We start from the raw sequence: 23,050 nt of genomic DNA, 5'->3' as shown, positions 1-23,050 counted from the left end.
GAGCACAGAGGATTTTAAGGACAATGAAACCATTGTCCTTACAGTTTTGAGTTTTACATTTAAGTTGATATATGGTATGATACTATAGTGGTAGATGTATGTCATTATAAATTTGTCCAAACCCATCAAATGTACAACACCAAGAATGAAACCTAATGTAAACTACAGGCTTTGGGGATAATGATTTGTGAATGTAGGTTTATCAATCATAAAAATGTAGCACTCTGGTGGGGGATATTGATAATGGGGAAATTTATGCATGTGTGGGGAAGAGAGTATGTGGGAGATCTCTGGACCTTCCACTCAGTTTTACTGTGAACCTAAAGTGCTTTAAAAAATAAAGTCTATTTTTTAAAAATTACATCAAGAACCCAGTATAGCTCCAGGATTAGGATACCCTTTTATTTTACTTTGAGAAATATGTTTATTCTCCATTTAGAAAATATTTTTGAAAATATTGCTATGTGAAAAGATGACTGCTTCCCCAATGTCACTAAAAATAAAGGTTTAATGGATAAACTGAATTTTCCATTACCATAGTCCAAATGTATAATCCATTTATTTTGTAAAAGACAATGTCAAGAGGATGAAAAGATAAGCCATAGGGATTGATTGTTGATGCAGACTGCTCACAACTCTTTACTTGGAGTCCTAGGTAATTTGTACAGGTTCCTAGAAAAAAATCAGTGAAGCACTTTGGGACAGTGCTCCTGGTGGGTTAAGAATGACTTAGAAGGTAAAAGAATCAGAACTGAGAGACAGGTACACTTGTCTACATGGGAGAGTCAGATAGTATAAACTGTAATCAGTCTCCTGTGAGTCTATGTGCATTGATTTTCAAAAAGTTATATCTCCCAGTTACTGGCTAACTTTGAAGTACATACTCTCAAAATAAAATATTATTTGACTCTAAGGATTACTGCAACCCTCTTTTAAGAAAAAGAATAAAAAATTCCCACTATATCATTATAGGAACTATCAAGAGTCATTCTGCCTAGCAGATTATCAATAAAAAATTCTCAGCATTTACCTGACATGCAATTTATTTCTGATGAATAAAGTTCACCCCGCTTTAGATTTGTATGAGTAATACAGGAAACAACATATGTTCTCTCTTCCGATATTCTACTTTATTGAAAGTGTGATACTCCAGAACTGCAAAGAGCTGTGTGTCTTGGAAAGTGGAAGTACACTGATTCACCACTGAAAGGTATTTTACTGTTCTTGTCACTGAGAAAGCATTTTTATTCCTTTAGCAGTTATTAGTTCCAGCATCACAATTCATTAAGGATTCAAAGCAATTATTTCATGGAAGGATATGTAAGTATCACAGAAAAGAGGCCACAAGGCTAAACATATTTCCAATGTCAAAAAGACTCATTAAACAGTTCATATATCAGCACAACTACTTCAAATGGTAAAATTTCATCCTGTGTAATCCTTTTGCCAATTTCTTTTGATGGATTTTCCTACTGAGCACCGTTCTATAAATCCAAACATGCCTAGATAAAAGAGTGTTTATCTTAAGAAGGAAGCAATAAATACTAATAAAAAAGGAATTCTGGACATGGATCCTGAATCATGACACCATTTCAATAAAACTTAATACTTATTGTTTTCATTTACCTAGTTATTTTTGTTTGAAGTAAAAAAAAAAAGTGACATGAGGAATTAAATCCTTACAAGAATGATAGGCAATTTTTTCAAATTTATTCAGTATTTCAGCTGCTACATATAATGTCTGAAATACATTGAAAAAACTGTTTATATGATGTATATTGTGCTTCTGAATCCCCATGAATTCACTTTAGAGGGCAAATCTGTGTCGTTCTGTGACTTTGTCATCTCAAGATGTTGAGGGTTCTTACGGTTTCCTCTGCTCTACCCCAGGGTGGACATCTCTACAATCATGTAAGGCAATGACACAGTTATTTATACTTCACATTTTAAAAAGGAACTGAGGTAGCTTATCTGATGGTAGGAGGTAAAATTGAGACTCTGACCAAAGAACGGTCACTTTTCTCAGTCAGATGACTCTAAAGTTTAAACTATTAAGTACATGCTCATTGTAAACTGTAGAGTATGTGCTCAGCTAAGCATTGTGGGACATATTCTCCTAAAAGAAAAGCTAATGAAAAAATGCTATTTATATAAATGGAGATGATTTTTAAAGATTGCTGTTACTATCGATGAATGATGTGAAGTTAATGTTAATAATTAACTACAAGGCAGTCTGAATTATGTAACATTTAGAATTGCATAAAATATTTTGTACTCCTATGATATTAATATAATCAACATCATACCACTTATTTTTTTTAATTTTAATCATTCCAGTTTAAATTCAACAATGTTTTTATTTCAATTTATTATTTTCCCCTGTATTTATGTTTTGTTTATAGTGGCTTAACATATGAAAATAATGCTCTGGCTAACAACAAATCATTCAACTATTATAGATATCTTACCTGCGTAATTTTTTCCAAAGATTTTTAACCTACACCACCATGTGGTGATTACAGATGTAAAAATCATGAGCTCCAGCCTTCAAAACCACATGAAATTCTTAATCAAAATGAGTACATAAACATGAATCCAAGTGGGCAACATGCCCAGAAAATAGGTCAGATGGCAACCATGACTAAACAGAAACAAATTCACTGAATAAATAGCCAGGAAAAGCTAAGGTTTGAAATGCTCTGACTTGAATGCCATGCCTTCTGACCCAATGCTGCACCTCATTTAACAATTAACAGTGTTTGAGAGATGACTGGCTTAAACTTAGTCCTATGCCCCCTGGTTTTGCAAGTGCAGTTCAGCTCAAAATGAAAAAAAATTACATTTAAGAAAAGGATATCCCCCAAAAACGATTCTGTTAAAATCTTTTGAATAATTTTTGTTTTTTTATAATGGTGATCTTCAGTCCTGGAAATGACTCCACAGTATACCCATTTCTGGCAGTATTTTGATAAAATAAGTGGCTGTTTGGTTTTTCTAGTCTTATGATTTCTTCTTAAATCGTAGTATCTTATTCTCTAAACTAAGTTCATGTATACAAACACTAAAAGTATGTTATATAGATTATAAGCATCATGTAGCCAGGGAAAATGGCTTTTTAAGTTTATTGTGTATATATATATATACAGATATATATATGTAAGTGTATATATAATTTTTATATATATCTATTGTATATATAAAATAATACAGTGTGATAAGGCCCAACAAAGTTCCAGTAAACATTTATCAGCTGAGGAGTCTCTCAGTGTACACACTGCACATATCTATATATTGAACAAGTCAAGGCCTCTGCTGCTCAAGCAACTGTCCTATGGCAGGAAGTCTACCAACTTGCATATTTTCAGTAAACAAAATATGAGTAATGAATAAGGACATGAGGAGGAAACATGAAAGAAATTTCTTTCAAATTTAACCCAAAACCCAACATTAACTCCTGATTCCTGTCGCTAAACTATTATGCGGCTCATTCTCAATTAGCCAGCCTCCACTCCCCACAATCCCCAGTATTAATTCTCTAATCAGAAATTTTCAGAAAAAGGAGACAATTTGATTTAATTCTGATACAAAGGCCATTGTTTTATGTCTGATTGAAAGCAGAATATGTTTCACACCTTGAGAGCTGACACCATCTCAGAATAAAACATTCTTTTGAATGTTTTAAAGGAATTTTTTCCAATTTCAGTAGACAAAACAGTGATTTATTAGAGCAATAAGGCAATACTTTGTGTTTGATATAAAGGTCTAACTTTCAATACCTCCTGGACAGAATCCAAAATGAATAACTGGGAACATATATCTCAAGAATACACCACAGTGTCTGTAAGTATTTGAAAGAAAGTAGCAACATTTCAGAAAATATTTGTGGAGCAAATATAAATTTACCTTGGTGAATAATCTTTATACGTAAGACATTAATTTTTATTGGGCAAATACTTGAAAACTACTTGGGTCAATAAAAAGAAATCTACAAATAATCAAATAGTCAGGATTCAGGGTATTTGAATTAAATATATTTGAAATAAATATATACCATTTAGCCTTCTGGTGTTCTGAGGTTGACATCAATGAGTGTATGTTTTTGTCAAAATTACATGAGTAGTGTTTATTGTTATTGGTTGAAATATCAGGCTTTACGATGTGATTTCCATGATTTTAACCTAGCTAAATATTCTAGTCCATACAGTCAGGACTTAAAGATGAACTAAAAGTAAACTCTGGCAGTAATACTTCATTAGCTGCTTTCTCACTTTCCTTCCTTCTAAAATTTTCTCAGTGCTTGTATGAAATTCTTGAACTTACAGTGAAAATATTTCTAACCTTTATATATTTGTAGAGTTTTTAGTGTCTGTTTGTCTTTCCCCAATATAACATCTGTGTAAGAGGTCTGGATTTCTGAATTAAAATCGTATTTGCAAAATGCTTTGAAATCCACAGAGTGGAAGAAAACAGGAAAAGTAAACATATTTTCATGTGACCTGACATTGACCAATTCTATCTAAAAACAGTAAAGTGCTTATATCCCCTAAGTTGGATTTGTAAACAACATAAAACACCTGTCATATTAAACATAGATCTAGATTCCACTAGAGATCAAGTCACTCTTAGGTAAAGAAAGTTACCAGTTTTATCCAGAAGACCAAATGCATCTGCACAATTAAGTGGTTCTTTATTTCATTCTGAATTTCTGCTTCTATGCAAACAAAGATAGTGATGATCTCAAGTCCCTGGGTGCCACTGGGACAATGAAACCAACAGGAGATCATATTCTACATTTGATATAAAAGGTATTTTCCAGGAAAGGGTAGAGGGATGAGAGCAAATGGTTTGGGGAAGATGGGAGAGGGACTAAAAGTGCAGACAAGGGAGTTCACATTTATTAAACCTGACTATGGTGAGGCATTCTAAGTACTATTAGCTACACAAACTGCACACAGGATCACTGAAGACAGCCATAATATGTAGGTGATTCAGATGAGGATTTTCTTTCATTACTGCTGTTTTTTAATTGCCTGTGTGGCTTGGAGTATCAGTTCTAAAACAATAGCTAAAACCTGTATGTACTTTCAAAATCACTGCATATTCTATGTGTTTCTGTTCGCCAATTCCTGTGGGGACATAAAGGTGTAACTGCAAACATGTTGAAAGTTTGTAAAAGTATTTCATCTTCCAGTAGCCAGAGCCCCTGTAGAAAATGTCATATTTGTCTACTTTGAGTTTAAATTTCCAAAAGAGAGTTTTAAATAAGGTACATATTTTAATTCAGATAATAACTATTCTAATATAGTGTAGATAATAAAATCCCTTAAGATGTTTTAATTAGTTTTCTTTGTAATACTTTCTGCTTTCATCAAAACTATCTGCTGTCATAAAGAAGGCTGATATTTCAACCAACAGTATTTAACACATATATTTTTGGCAAAAAACATATACTCATTGCTTACGGCACAACCTTAGAAACACCATAAGGCTAAATGGTAAGAGTAAGTCCAGTGAGATTGGCCGGCTGTTAGAATGTATGCTATCACAATAGGGCATTCACTTACTTCCTTCATTTTTATCCTTATATAAACATTGTGCTAAAATCTTTCACTTTACAAAGAACAGGACATACTGAGGTCACCAAATGAAGATTTATTACCTGTATGCCAGAAAATAAGGAAATACAGGAAATTTCGAGCCTCTGGAGGACTGGAAGACCAGCTGTAACGTTCAAGATGCAATGAAAACTCAGACGAACCAAAAGACAGTGCTGGAGACCTAGGCGTCTCATCATCTCCTGGGAAGCCAGCTCTCTCTTCCTCCCCATCCTGGTGACTCCACCCTACTTACCAGTCAGTTCCCTTGTCAGTTTCTCCCTAAATAACTCATGCTTACACTTACAGTTTTTACTTTTAATGTCCTCTCTTGAAATCAAATGTCCCAAGAAAGAGGATCAAAATATATTTTTTAGCAACCCTCTGAGACAGAACATTCTTACTGGGTTAAGAGTTCTCTCACCATGTCACCTCCTAGGTTGCTAGGCTTTGGTATATCCAGCCATGCAGCCAGCAACCGAGGAGTCACTCTCGAACAACACTGAGATGACAGGCACATACTCATGAGCACATTCTTCAAGTTGAGAGGCTAGTAGGCAAAGATGGTACAACCCCAGGTTTGTGGTTCAAGGTGGCTCCCAGGAATGTGCTCTGTCCTGATGGTGTTGCACGTTAATATATGTGTCACTACAACTGGTGGCCCCACAAAACATGGATCCTCATCACCTATTCCTGCATGCTGAACTAACGAACATAAACTAGAAGGTCTGTCCTAGTCATAGTATCTATTCTAATTTGTTGCAAATAGTGTAACTTCAGTTTTAAGGAGGAAGTTGTGGATGGATTTTTTTCAAACTCATTTGAATAACAGATTAAGAGCTACATTTTATTTCCATAGAGAAATCTTGTTTCAAAAATCCAAGTACCTGACATGTTTATAATAGCAACCCATCTAGCTTGCTTATTATCTAACATTCATTAATAGAAATACCATTTGCTACCACAGTGCAAAAGAGTGAAATTATAGTTTTATTGGAAACTCTTATCTACTAGTATTCTGTTCATTTTTTAATAGACTTTATGTTGGGGGGCAGTTTTAGGTTCACAGCAAAATTGAGCAATAGGTACAGTTTTCCCTATATCCCCTTCTCCCTCAAATGTATAACCTCCCCAATATTAATATCCCCCACTAGAGTGGTACATGTTTACATCTGACAAATCTACATTGAAACATCATTATCTCCCACAGTTCATAGTTTACATTGGGGTCACCCTTAGTATTATACATTCTATAGGTTTGGATAAATGTATAGTGTTATATATGCACAATTACAGCATCATATAAGGTATTTTCTCTGTGCTCCTGTCTATTCATCTTTATCTTCTCCCCACTGCAGCTAAACTGATGTTTTCACCATCCCCACAGTTTTGCCTTTTCTGGAATGTCACGTAGTTGGAACCATACAGTATGTAACTTTTTCAAGTTGACTTCTTTCATTAGTGTTATGCATTTAAGTTTATTCCATTCATTTTTCTTTGATGATGTGGATGAAGATGAATGGCAATTCAACAGCAGGATATTATGCAGCATTATATAATTAATACCAAAACATAGAATTTCTTAAGGTGTTCACATAAAATTTTTATTACAAGCCTTAAATAATAAATGTCATAAGTGATATCCAAGCATGACATAAAGTGTACCCAATGGGTATCTTACTGTCTTCTAGACACAGAAAAAATTTGTTCAATTCTTTCAGAAATATAGAAAGCCTATCATGAAACCAAACATTATGTCACAAAATGGTTTTGATATCTGAATGCTAGAAATATTCCTAGTGATATTTATGCAAAATAATCAACTTTAGTTTTTTTAAATCAAAACATCATTATTGTTTTGCAATTTCAAAAGGAAAAATGAATAACTCCATGCTGTCTGAAATGAAAATCACCAGGACAAGGGTATTTAAATTACATGAGCTTTGTTCTAACATTTGTTATGTTGTTGCAAGAAGAAACCAAGATTAATAAAAAGGTTGTACTATTAAAAAAATAAAGAGAAATAAAATTAAACACCAATCACCAGAATACTTCCCTGCAAATGATGTAGACTGCTTCAAGCTTGTGCTACAATCTTGTTTGCATTTTCTCCTTTTTTCCTATAATAATGATTTCTTTTTATAAAGGAATAAGACATATCTCTTACTTACAGAAATCCTATGTGGAAAACTTAAGTAATATATGTGAAGTGCCTTAGAAAGAAGCCCAGTTGTTTTGTAGAGAGCAAAGTGCACTTTCAATGTAATAGAGCTTTGAGTATGAGGTGAACAGATGGTCAAGTGCTATTATTCATGACAAGTTAGTTCTATGAAGCTGGAAGTCACACTTTTTATCATGAGAAGTCATAAGAACATTATCTAAATGTCTGTTCCTCAGCTGCTATAAAAAGATTTGACAAGATAAAACTCAAAACTCTAAAATCTCAAATCCCTTCCCTTTGCCTATCTCATATATAGTTCATACAGTTCAAAGTTCCTACCATGCCATTCATCAAACAGCTCCATGTAGAGAGATCTTGACAACACCAAGGACTTAGGAAAAGGAGATACTTTAACAGACATAGTTTATTATGGAGATGGGAATTTGATGCTGAAATTAGGTTGAAGTTGAGAATTCTTAATTTTTACTGACAACAGAAATGGCTGTAAAAATGTGGGACCTTTTGACCTTCTGTTTCGAGCACTGGAATAATTGCAGCAGAAGCCAGAATGACACATACAGTGAGTCACTGTGTGACAGATGAGAAGCAATGAGAAAGCTTCAACATTCCTTTAAACCATGCAGGCTTGATGTGATTTCCATAGGCACAAAGTGAATCCTGATCCCTGTTTCACACAAATTTTTCAGGTTGACTTCTATCATTAGTATTATGCAGAGATTCTCAAATCTGACTGGGAAGTTTTCATAAAATAAAGATTCCTGGACCTCCATCGCAAACTAAACTCAAAATTTGAGAAGTGAGGTACAGAAATATCTACCTATTTTTTAAATGTCCATGTCATTTTTTGATGAGGTTGGTACATTAGTAAGAAGAATGAATGGACTTTAAAGAAAATTCCATTTTAGCACCTAGAATTAAATCTCCCTCTTCCTGGATACATACATTCACTAGAAGTAGCTACATATCACCTCACTCATTTCTTTTCTCTTCTGAGCTTTCTCTTAATTATTTCTTTGTGACCATTATATTAATCTGTAGCTAATTAAACTAAACAGTAATAATTTTAAGCTTCATGGAACAAGGTTTTATTAGCTTTGCCTTTATCATAAAAGGTAACTGCTTTTATTTATTGATTGTTTGGAATTTATTTAATTTTATGATATTAGTGGTTAAAAGTAATAATAGGAGAACATGAATATAAATATATAGGAATGAGTCTGCAATTAATTAGTTCTAAGATTTATAGCATTGAGTAACAAATTTGGAGACCAAGACTTTCCTAGTTTTAATTGTGTAAACTTGTTTCATGTATAGATATAAAATCTTGCTAGAATATAAAGATCACTTTAATGATTAATTAAAAATATATTAAAAGTACAAGTACATGTTCCCACATAACATTTATAACTTAAGCTACTGACAATAGATCTCTCAAACAAGTGTTAAGGAGAATTCTTTTTTCCAGAAATTTTAAATTGGCAGGAAATATGGCTTAATGTGTCATACTCTTATTTAATAAAATGCCTCAAAAGACAGGACTATAGTGCAAAAGCAAAGAGTAGATTTCAAGTGAATTTTGAAAAAAAGGGGAAATTTAATTAGATATCTTAGATGATCACACATTCAAACCCAAGCTGCTGTGTTGCTTAGAATAACTTTAAAAGAGAAAGGCTAAAAATGTTGATGTTTCACTTCTTGTTACATGTCATTGTAATATAAAGATTAATAATATAGAAACTGGAGCCCAACTGTCTGGATTTAAATTCTGCCTCACCAATTCCTAGCTGTATGACTTTGGACAAGTTATTTAACCTTTATGCCTCAGTTTCTTCATCTGTAGAAAGGGAACTTGAGAGCACCTACTTCATATGCTTGTTGTAAGAATTAAATGAATGAATACACATAGCAGAATTAATTAGCATCCAGTCTTTACATAGTTAGCATCCAAGAATATTATCTACAATTACTGTTTGCTACTATTATTATTTTCTCTAGAATAAAAAATGGTTGGGAGGAGTTAGTTTGTTGTTGAAAACAAATTTTATTAGTTGCTATTTAATGGGCTGAGGGGGATTTTTTCAAATTTAGATATTATATATTGCTCATACCACTTTTCTTTGTCATCCAATGGTATTCTATGAACACAGTCATATATATTTATCACCTAACTTCCACTTTAAAATAATTGGAGAAATTAATTCCTCAAAGTACCTTTAATTTCTCAAAGTACTTTGTAACTCTCTTAAAGGTCTTTAAAATAGGCTAATATATATATATAATATATATAAGGGCAGACTAAACTCAAACATTTCAGAGTTATGGACACATGAAAATTTCACTGCATATGTGTATCAGTGGTTTTAAGCTAGGGCATATAGAGTCCACACTATGAGTACACCCACTATGTATGGCATTCGTGTTGGTGTCACAGTGAAGGCAATATCTCTGCCCTCAGCCAGGAATTTCACCAGGATATTCCATTAGTCATAAAATATAAGCAAAGGCAGGACATTTCAGAACAGTTTTTAAGCCCACCAAAGGTAACTAATCATATGAAGAGCATTAACTCCTTTCTACTCCTTTATGAAAGTACAAAAGTGGAATTGAATTTTAAGTCAATAGCTAAATAATCATTTTTTAAATTTTAAAATATTTTTGTGATTTACAGTTATGTTTATTATTAAGAACATTTTAAAATGCATAGAGGGATGGAAGAAGAGCAAAAATCACCTGCACTCGCAACCAGCGATAAAGTTTTTTACACTGCCAGCCTACCAATATTGCCCCCACCTTCCACCCTCCATCCATTTTCATACAATATGACCCAATTCTCCGGCGACCATTAACCAAGTCCAGAGGAGGTTTCTGATCAGTCAGTCACAGCCCCTTCAGCAGGAACTTATTTGAAGATGAGAAATTTCAGAGCATATACTATATCCATCTTATTTCTCTGTAAAGACTTTAATGAAATAATTTTCTAGATTTGACAAGGCTATCTTTTGCTAAAAGTATTTTTGAAAATTTCTAGCTTTAATATATGTGTTGTTATAAATGTGTTGTTGATATATGTTGTTAAAGAACAAAAAATAAATATTTAAAAATTGCCCCACCAGTTTCAAAATCTGCCTGTTGTAATAAAACAATTTAAATTCATTAAGAGGACAGTCATCTGGAGTCTACTGGGACTGCCTGACTCCAAAGTCACACATTTTACTTCTACACAATCTTGCCTAAAGAGATGGCAGAGCTGGTATCAGGCCCAAAGTATCTAAATATATCAGGACCCAAGTCTTTCTTTATCGGGCAAATTCATTTTATAGCAATTACAATAAATAAATACATGGTGCTGCAGGAAAATTAATGGAAGATATTAGTTTATATTCTTTACATGAAATCACAGTTACAGATTTTTCCAGATATGAAACAGTACAGTCATTGACATAAAATATAAAAACTCAAAACTATAGTCATTTATTACAATCAAAGCACATTCTCATTTTATAATAGTCCTTTTCCTTAAATACAAAAGGGATCAATTTCAGCTGTCCAATCAAAATTTGAACTTTCTAAAGAAAAGCTAGCAATGTTTTCAAAAATAGAAAAATAATAATTCTTACATAATACATAAGAAATGCTTATTTATGAATTGGCTAAAATGCATTTATCATCCATAGATATTTATGTGCTCTATATTGTCATATTTCTGTAGTTATGACTTTAGCTACATCTATGAATTTGAGGTCATGATAGTTACTTTCTATAAACAACTTGCTGTGCAAATGTTTCATGTGTTATTCATTAGTTTAACTATAGTAAAACATTTGTAAACCAATGTGAAACATAACTTCAGCTTCTAAGTCACAGATTTTAAGTATTTGAGGGTCCCTCACTGCATTTGTTAAATAGCCTTAGTCAAAATGCCTCCCTATTCAATTTCTTCCATGAAAAGATCATGTTACATTCATTAATTTCCAAAATTACAGGTGCATATCTGTTTGTTTACATGACACTAAAAATTTAGATATTTAGAAATATTTGAAAAAATACAGAAATTTTCAAAATGTTATAGGAAAGTATCTTCTGCTCTTTCCCATCACCCTACCTATTCTCCTTCAGAGGTTTAAATATTTTCTTGTCTGACTGAGGCTGAAGATAGAAAGTGAGTTTTGCCTGGTTCAGCGCCATCTGCCCCACCCATCTTTTACCAGCAGTTACAGCTAGAGAGAACCCAAGTGTTTCTTCATTAGGCAGATCCCAAGGTCTGTCATTCTCTGTTTGGACTAACGGGTCTAGGAGGTCCGAGGCAATTCCCTTCACGGTGTTCTAGCAAATCTGCTCGATGATTTACTTTTGGATGGAATTTCTCAAGGACAAATGTGAGGGAGGTATTAGGGCCCAGAGGGTGGCCACAGACCCAAGCCAAATTCCATCTGTCTGAATAACTCTCATTTGATTTCAAACACAAAGAGGAAATAATATAATATTCACATCTACAAACTCCAAAATCAGTATTTGTTGTTAATCAGTCTTTTCTCATGTAACTACTTTTTTAAAGAATGCACTGCTCTGCTCAATACTTACCTTAAAATCTTTTCAATACTTCTTATATAATGTCATTACATTTTACAGTAGGAGAGACTGTCAAGACACAGTTCAGTACTTTCATGTTATTTAATGTTAACTAAAATCTCCAAGGAAATGTGCTTCATGGGTTTTTCTGTCCTAGTGAAAATTGTGTCGATTTAAAATGCACAAAAATAAAAAATTTGCATTAGCAATATGGAACATCTTAAGAATTTGAGAGATGCCTATTCTAAGGCACTTTTGATGAAAGGTCAGTGATGAAGGGTACAGAAATAGATACAGATATGGTTTCCCCACTCTAGGATTTAAAATATAGCTGAATGACTTCATGTAATTCATCCTTTCCTAAACTTACTTGACGATTAAACATATTACCCTTCAATTTTTAAAAAACAAAAATTGGCAGCCCTGTGAATTTTTATTTCAGTGACTATTCTCTGGAAACTATTTGGTGAATAAGATGTTTTACTTGTTTATGGGATTTTTGTATAGAGTGAAAGATATAAAGTAGCTTTGTAGAAGAAATAGAACTATTGAGGTTCTATTAGGAGTAATAGAACCCTATTTTTAAGACAAACTAGACAAAGCTACAAGGTCTTTGGCTTCCTGCGTTTACTTTGATGAGGCTTCAAGAACTGTTACACAACTGAGTCGAATTTTCCCTGCAAAAATGTTATGTTCACTTTTTCTAACAATAATTGTTTACTTTCCTAGGGAGGCGTGAAGCAAGCTAGCAAGAAAAGCCTGGCACCTTGAGTCATGTCTTGGCTAAATGGGTTTTTTGGGGGAGATTTTTGGTCTTTTATTCAGATCACATGTCATTCTTTCTAAACAAGATGTTGTATTCAATTGTAGGACAGGACCAAACACAGTACTAAGAAACAGGGAAAATGCTCACCTTTTGTGAAATCAATGTATTTTAGAAGCTATTGGCTGAAGAAGAAATTGCAGATTATTTTCTGAATGATTTTTTTTAGTGAGCTCTTTTGCACCTACAAAATGGAATTATTTTCAACTTTTTATCATAGTTTTGACCCAGAATGTATTCAAAAAACACTTAATGATTAAGTAATATCAATTGCAAAAATGACATAATAGGGGGAAATATTATATTTAAGGAAAATAAAATGAAAAACATTGGTACATATTATGGTGTTAGGGCAATATTAGTATACCATGAATCTAAAATTACATATAAATGTAAAACTCTTACATTTGATGAGTTACATATATCTTTCAGACTATTTCAGGTTGCAGACTTCATAGTTGTGTCTAAAATATAGTATAACCATTAAGGGAAATCATAAATAATTTTTATTTTATTTAAATTTACTCATTTATTCTTTATATTAGATAAAAAGTAGTGAGATATATCTGCAGGGAAATGGGACAACGGTTATGCTATTGTAAAACGTACTTAGCCTGTGAAAACAGCCCATCTTATTCCTTAACTTAATCTATATGCTCTTCTTCCTCTTCTAGCCACTTAATCAATTAAGTAACCTTGTAACCAGGACGTGAGATAGAAGTCCAGGGTGTAAATAAATCTACCTGGGTAAAGAATACTGAGATCCCTAACAGATAGTCACTTAAATAACCCTATTCTTAAGACAAAAATTCAAAGGAATTATGAATCTGATGTATAAAACATGCCTTATGCTGACCCCTACCCTAAAAGCCCTATTAAACGCCTAACTCTAAACCCTTAAGTGAGCCTCCTCCCTGAGGTCACCCGCACTCCCTTCGGAGTGTACTGTCTTGTATCAAATAAACTTTCTTGTTAATAAGCCAGCTGTACTTGTCTCTGAACTCTTTTCCATGATAAAGACAAGAACTCTCCAACCTCCACCTCTAGTGGTAAATGTCTTTTGTCACTTTGCTATTTCATTCAGCTTCCTAGTCTTAACACAATTTTTTTTCTCTCCCTGTTTTATTTCAGGCCAGTAGGTAAGCGGAAGTTCTCAGAACATAATCTTACTCCATCCAGGGTTCTGTGGCTCCCCCAAATTCTGAGGTGGTTGGGATATAATTTCTTTGCCATGCAAATCAAACTGACACTGGATGCCAGGTGACCTTGGCTTTAGGAGTTGGCAAGGGATTTGCCCTCTGCCAAGCAGGAGTTTAGTGGACTTTCCCTTTTCTCCCTCTGTTCTTCCTTTCTCTCTACTGCCTGCATAGCTGCTGACCTTTGCTCCTACTCTTGCTTTAATGAATTCCTTTCTTGCTGGGACTTGTTTGATCTGATCAAGAATTCTTTCCTGATCAAGAGCCCTTCCCCATCTGCATTGAGATTTTGCCTATTGCACTAGAAGAGACCTCCCCAGACACAGAGCTAGTGCAACCATTTCATTAAACTTTTATTTAAAAAAAGTAGAAAACTTGGCATGTCATCAAGATAGGTTCAAATACTGTAAAACCTGCATGGACAGTGACATGAACTTAAGGAGCATTTTATGTGCATTTGTTTTGTTTACACAGGATAAAAGTACCATGTCATAGTCTTTCACATTTAGGACACAATGACTTCCATCTGCTGGCCAGATTCTTTAAAATAAAGTGATAATATTTAGGCTCATTAAGTGCTCTGAATTTTAAAAATCCTGACTAAATTACTCAGACTCTAAAAAATGTGTCATCACTTGATAAAAATAGTATAATAAACTGAAGCAAAAACACTATCCTGCCCAGTTCTGCATTAGCTTTAGCTACAGACTCGCTGAATAATGGGAAGGTACTCCTTTATGACCATTTGCCATGCGCCTCATCTCAGTTTGACAACTTAAGGACTTTTTTCAGAGTGAAGTGGTGGACATAAAGTACCACTAAGTAAACTTTTAGTAATAAAATTATGGGGCCTTCTTTTTTGGAAATTCTCTTGGTAAAGATAGTTTCTCCTGTTAAGTTGAAAAATAAGAAGCTTAAAAGCTAGAAATTTAGCATACCAAAAATTATAAAAGTTACTGTGTTTCCAAATATGCTGGATGGGAAGACTGTGAAAAAGAGCAATAAAATATTGCTAACAATTACACTGAAGCTTTATGAAAACATTTCCTTTGGTATTTCAGATAAATTTCCCTTGTGTGTCCTCAAAATCGATTAATGATCTGGAGCTGACAATGTTCCAGCAAAAGTAAAAGAAACAAAAATAAGGTTACATCATGCCCAGAACTAATGGCATCCACATTTTTTCAAGTCTGGATTACTATAATCCATCTTAGTACTGTCATCATAGAAATAGAATATGTAACAATCAAAGCCCAGTCAGGATACAGAAAAACATGTCTGTCGTTTTAACAATGAGAGAATTTAATATAAAGAATTGTTTACTGGGTATTAGTGGAAAACAGAAAAGGAAAAAGGGAAACACAGTGGTGTCACTGATGTAGTCAGTGAAAGAAGAAAGTACACCCTGAAGTCTGGGTACGAAAGGGAGAGTTTGCAATTTTATAACATAGACGCTTGGACAAAGGGCAGCATAGAGCTGAGACTAAGATCTCCGAGGAAGGGGTGCTGTTCAGCTCCTGTAGTGCCTCAGAAACTCAGAGGTCAGGCCCCTGGAGCTAGAACCAGACATCTGAGGAGAAGGCACCAAGATTGGTGCTGATGTCCTTGGGCATAATGAAGCTGGTGCAGGGGCTGGGAACACTGCAAAGTGGAATTAGCTGCTGCTGGAATGAAATGTCACTCCAGGTTCAGGACACAGTGCTAAGTGAAATTAGCCAGTCACAGAAGGAAAACCAACTGCATGACTCCACTTATACGACAGATCTAACATAGCCAGTCACAGAAACAGAGACTACAATAGTGGTTGCAAGAGAATTGGGAGAAATGAAGAGCTGTTCAATGGGAATAAAGTTTCAATTTTGCTAGATGAATAAGACTGGAGATCTGCTGTACAGCACAGCACCTATAGTTACAATGTGATATTCAGCACTTCAAAATTGTTAAGAGGGTAGAGCTCATGTTAAGCATTCTTACCTCATAAAGAAGGCACGCGAGGAAACTACTGTCAGACTCAAATATACAAAATACAAAACTTAAAACATTGAAAAATGTCAACAATTGCAAATAAGGCACGTTGTTTGACTTTACATCAGCAAAATTCCTTTTACCACATCAAGTAACATACTCACAGGTCTGGAGAATTAGGACATGGACAGACAAAATTATATTGTGTGTGGAGGGCATCATTATTCCACCTACCACACTTCTATACAAAGGTAAGAATTGCTTTGAGCACTTTAATCGTGGGGACAGTTTTAGGCTGTGCCAAGATCCTATTCCTCCAGCTTCTGGCTCACTCCTTTGAGCATCCGTCAGTGATCTTGACTACACGAGGACTGCTGCGGTGGTGTTAACGGTGCCTCTCTGTTTTCCCTCTATGTTTGCTTGTGCTGCCAAAACAAAATACCATGGACTGGGTGACTTAAACAATATTAATTTATTTTCTAACAGTTCTGGATGGTAGAAATCCAAAATCAAGGTGCCAGCAGGATTTGGTTTTGGTCTTTTCCTGGCTTGCAGATGACCACCTTCTCAGTGCCCTTTCATGCTCTTTTCTCTGGGTGGGCATGGAAAGAGAGGCATGTCTGGTGAATCTCTGTCTTCCAATAAGAATATCAGCCCGATCAGAATAGGACCCACCTTTAAGGTCTCAATTCACCTTAATTACCCCTCCAAGTCCTACCTCCAAGCACAGTCATATTGGGGGTTAGGACGTGAATATGTGAATTTTACCAGGATACAATTCCTTCCATAGCGCTCTGGCTCCCTGTACGTGGATTAGTTGTAATCTTCAGTAAGGAAGAGTTGTCCCTTCTCCTTCTTATATTTATCTATTTAAACATTTATTTATATCAGTGTGGAATCAAGATATTTATTTTATTCTTTTTTATATTCTTATATATTATTCTTGGGGTTACAACACTAACGTTATTTTGTGGCCCACATTTTTCCAGCTTTGGCAGTCAGAAGCTCTAACTCTCCCTATTTTTTAATTATAGATAGAAGTATGTTCTATATATATATATATACATAAGTATACATATAGCTATAAATTCAAAATTGTTAGCAGACTAACTCTCTGCATGAGCATGTATTCAATTTAATTAAATTTCTTTATACTTTTATAAATTATTTATTCAATGTTCATCTTTAGAAAGCTTTTCACTGTTATACTAATGTTAATGTTTTGTCCCTGTTGAGTAGTTTATTTCTATAGAAAAATATGTAATGAGATAGCTCTTCTTTGATTTCTAAATCTATCCATCTTCTCTATCAAATTTTTCACTTCTTTTCCTTTTTCCTCTGATTTCAGGGTGAGTGCCTGGAATTTCTCCTCCACATAAATGATTTGATTGTATCAAATCAATTCTATTTTTAATGGGGATTATAAATATAACATCCTGTTTGGTTTTTTTCTTATTTTTCATTTGAGGCCTCTAATTCTGAGTATAAAACTGTTATTTTAGGCACTGCATTTATATCTTAATTTAATGAATATTTTCCCCAACCCTTCCCAACTGAAAGAAACAACTTGAAATGATCTTAACATGATTAAAGTGCTCAAAGCAATTCTACCTTTGTATAAAAGTGTGGTAGGTGGAATAGTGATGCCCTCCACACAAAGAATAGTTTTGTTCACGCCCTAATTCTCCAGACCCTTGAGTATGTTACAAATGGCAAAAGGAATTTTGTTGATGCAAACTTAAACAATTTGCTTTATTTGCAGTTGATGACATTTTTCAATGTTTTAACTTGTGTATTTTTCATCTTTGAGTCTGACAGTAGTACTTTTACTGTATAATAATGTTCTAGTTACAATCACACAGAGTATAAATAAATATGGTAGTATGTGAGGAAAAATTCAGTTCAAATTTAGACACATTTCTTGAGTAACAAGATTATCAAAACTATACCAACCTTAAAGTCCTATTTTGACTTAAAATTAGAAGCAAATAAATAAATGAGGTTTATCTCATATGTAGAACACACTCTTTCAATTGCTATAGTTGTGGGGAAAAAAAGAATCTTTTTCCTGCATAAATTAATCAATACCTGCCCATGTGTGTTTCCAATAACCCAAAGTAACTTCTAATCCTGAAGTTAGAAACATGGATATATCTATATCAGGAAAAACTAGAATTCTATGTTCATGTGTATATGTGTGTAAGTGTGTGTGTGTTTTAGATCTGTAACAGTGGTAAAAAGATTTCTCTTTTTTTTCAAAAGGCAAACATCATAGTTAAAGGTTTAAATATTATTCTAAATACTACCATGTTACTACCATGGTCAGAAATGTTGAACAACTTACTATACCTTGCTGGGCTTGAGGTCCCCAAGGTGAGAGGAAAAAATAAATATATATAGCAATTTATCTAACAGGACTGTTGTTAACTCCAGTTGGAATAATTTTTTCCTAAATTCTTTATGTAATATAAATTCTAGATGTGCTCAAGAAGCATCAGTAGGGAATCTATAAAATTTAAAAAGAAATGTATAAGGATAACCTAAAGGTCACATTCATAAAATTCAGCATATCCAGTTTTTCATTTTAAATAAAAATAAGATGGGAAGGTGAAAGGCAGAAGGACTTCAGATGAGTTATTTTGTGTTTTGTTTGCCTTGCAGTTTTGAGAGAGGGGTAAGTCACTGAAAGAGAAGAAAACTTGCCCTTTAACCAAAATCTACATAATCTCTTTGGTAGAGGCTATAGTTTCACTCAGTATGAGAAAATATGATGTTGAATGGTACTAAATAAGGTCATAAACTTGGATTAACATTTGCACTAAGATAAGATTGATGTTGTTCCCTTATATTTGTTGAAGGGACTATTGCAATATTTAAATGGGAAAAAATAAAATGAAAGGTGCAGTACAGCCTTAGAAAGAAATGGTTTGGGAAGACAAAAATATAGCTGTATTTTTGGAGAATAAGGAGAAATACTTTCTCATTTTGATTCAAGAAAAGCGAGATGTGAGGTGAAGTTCATGTTTTATAACAGCAATAACATCTGAATGGTACTTTGCAGTTTACAGATTGCTTCGTATTTAGTGCTTCTAATTCACTTTAATATTCTGAGTTGCATATTAATATAATTATTTTACACATGAGGAAACAGACACAGTGCAAAGATGTCCAAATTTACTTTGAAGCATTTCAGGTTAGATAGTGTGAAACATGGCTATTATTTAAGCTATGCACTAGGAAGAGGCTGTTGCTTCAATTAGAATCCACACTTCATGGATGTTAGACTAGGATTTACCCAAAATCTCTTTTTATCTCCAATGTTTTGTTAGCTATTTTGCTAATCAGCATAAAAAATGTTAGGAATGTGTTTAGACTGGTGAAGCTAGTGACTTGTTAATCAACATTATGAATGTTAAAATGGGATTGCATCACTGGCATTATATGTTAAAAATATGAAGACTGATTAAAATATTTTAAAGAGTCCTCTCACCTTTGGATTAAATGAGTCCTTTGTAGTTATATTCTTAATATGGTGTCTGTGACTTGATCCCTAAGTGGAATTCTATTCAGATTTTTTGCAAGAGCATTCTAGTTGCCCAAGGCAAATTATTTGAGTAACATAACGGAGTGTCTAGAATAACGCTGTCCAATACAGTAGCCATTAGCCACCTGTGAGTACTGTGCACTTGAAGTGGCCAATTCAAATCAAGATGTGCTGTAAGTGGAAAATACACACTGGGCTTCAAGGACATAGTATGACAAAAGAAGAATGTGAAAGACTTCATTAATAATTCATTTACATGTTGAAATAGTATTTTAAATATTGGCGTTAATAAAATATATAATTAAGATTAATTTGACTTCTCATTTTACTTTTTCAATGCTACTAGAAATATTAAAATTATATATGCTACTTGTATTACATTTCTAATAGGCAATACTGCTCTAGAATATTGGCATGTCTGGCTCAGATGAACTTTTCAATTTTATGTTTTCAGATCACCAAAAATGACAGAGAATGAGTTACTTGGCTTGCAGAATTAAGTCATATATACCATATGACTCCTTGCTAATAAGTATTTACTGCATTAATGCTTGTAGGTACAGCACAATGTAGACTGAATTTCATTATCACTTCTTAAGAGAGTTGGCAGGGGTGGGGAGGGTTGAAACTTTTTGGCGGTGTTTTTTTTCTGACACAATGGGAAAAATGATTGAATATAAACAAACAACAGACAAATAAGGCAACAGACAAAGTACTGAGCATGACCAAACTGGTCTAGGTTAAGGCAAAATGCAGAGACCTTCTAAGACTGACACATAGAAGAACACACAGTGAGAGGCACAGCTGGGATCCAAAGCAAGGACTAACCCTATATCCAACTGGATATATCACACCCTTTCCAAGCTTCTGTTGATGTAGGCTATGTCCATTCTTATTCCTTTCAATTGAATCATTGGTATATGGTAGAAAGATACTGCATATGAATGTGAAGTTGTGTTTGGAATTTCAGTTCTTTCATCTCAGTGTAATTTTGGGAAATTCGATTATGCTTTTTGAGCCTCAGTTTGCTCATCAATATCTCCCCTCTGTCTTTTTCTCTGTCCTCCATCTCTTTCCTCTACATCTCCCGTGCTCGCTCCCTCAATCCCTCTTCTTCTTCCCTTACATCTTTTTCATTTTATTAAATTGAAAGTGTTACCTTGAAAACATAAAAGGGACCAATTTCATGTATCAAATCTACATTTTTCATGTTTCACATCATATTATAAAATAAGAATTTAGCTAAGCATTTATAACTGCTTTGCACTATTTCATACTGTGGATGGATCATAGTATATTCATCAGTTTCCCTAACCATAGCATTTATGCTCTTTTCCCAATTTTTTTCTACTTGTTAGGCTATTCACTCCCTAACTTATTTTTTTAGGAAAGACACAAAGAAGCTGAATGCTGGCTCAAAAATTATGAACATTTTTAATTTCAAGAGCCAGGATCAAATATGACTGTATTGATTTGTAACCCATGAACAGTGTATGAGGTATCTTTCCCCACAATATCGTAATAAGATATTTGTCAGCATTTAAAAATATTTAATCCCTGAGGAAAATAATTATTTTATTATTGACTTTTAGTATTAATTTAATTTATGCCTTATTGGCAGTGAAGATCTTTGTAAGCTTATTTGCCATTTATGTTTCTTCTATTTAGAAGAACCTATATTCAAATGTGATTTTGTGTTTATTTTAATAGTTAGCATATATTCAGGATATTAATCTTTTGTCTATTGTATACTATGCAACTAATTTTATCTACTCTAATAGTCTTTTAACTTTGAGCATGGACTCTTATCTAACCCAAGATTTTAATTATTTTTCCTTTATTTTATCATCTATAAATATATAAATCCATCTAACTTCCGACTATAAGAAATTTATTTTCATATATTCATTTCTAATAAACATTTCTACATTCAATATTTAAATCCCTCTGAGATTTGTTTGTTGAATAGTCTGAGCTGTTACAACTGATTGTTATGTATTAGCATATGTGTATTGATCAGTCACTTCTTTTACTTTTTTTCTCATTTTTTCTTCAGTCATAATACAATGTTGCATTTGAAAAGGTCTATGGAATGTTTTAGATATATGATAAGTATCTATAAATTAAAACAAAACTTGTATGGCTATTATTCCCTATCTTTTTCACACTTGATGCATTTTAGAATAAACTAAGTATAAAATTTTATAAAAAATGTCTAAATGTCATATGTTTCATAAAAACCCTGTTAAGATATTCATTAGGATTGCATTATATTATAGACTACTGTGAAGAAAAGCAGCATATCTATACTCCAGGAAGATGTAATGACTCTCCCTCCATTCATTTTCTTTTGTGCCTTTGAATTAATGATCTCGCACATTTTTGGTTATACATCTTACTAAGTATTTTATAGCTTTGGGCTTTTTTGGGTTTTCATTTCTTTTCTTTTTTGCTATGGATAGTAGGATCTTTTTCTCCTTATATTTCTAGAGTGGATTTTGCTAGTGTTATAAAAGAAATCTGTCAATTTCTATTTTATCATGTTGCTGAATTTTCAAATCAATTTCAACTTCTAGTTTTTTTTCCCCTAGAGAAATGGTCTTATGGTCTGCATATTATGATAGTCTAATCTATTCTTTTCCAATCTTTATTTCTCTTAAGTAATTTTCTTTGCTTATTGCATTAGTTAGGACCTCCAGCTAAATAATGTTGTTAGAATCTCTGACATATTTATCAATTTAATTAAACTACTTCTAAATGTGCTTTGTTCATAGATTTCTCTTCAATGTCATGGTGGATTGAAGAGTGACTCATTTTCCTACATACTCTTCCCATAAAGAGATGGGTTCTATATCCCTGCCTGCTGAATTTGGATGAATGTGAAACTCTGAATGGTAAAAAACATCAAGATCCTTGGCCCAGGCCCCTAAAGATGAACAACTTCTACCTCTTGTCTTGGAATATTCCTTTATTCTTGGACCACTGAACAGCCCTCTAAAAATTGCAACGACACTGAGATCACCATACTGTGATAAACTCAAGCAAGATGAAGAGGCCACGTGCAGGCTCTTGAGGTAAACACTTCACCTAATTCTCGATTAACACCATTGCCAACTGCCTGCCTAGAAGGAGCCATCTCAGATAACTGTGCATTTGAGCTTTCTCATGATTCCTACC

Source organism: Manis javanica, chromosome 12, assembly GCF_040802235.1.
Source record: "Manis javanica isolate MJ-LG chromosome 12, MJ_LKY, whole genome shotgun sequence".
Taxonomy (NCBI): domain Eukaryota; kingdom Metazoa; phylum Chordata; class Mammalia; order Pholidota; family Manidae; genus Manis; species Manis javanica.
Note: the sequence above shows the minus strand (reverse complement) of the source record.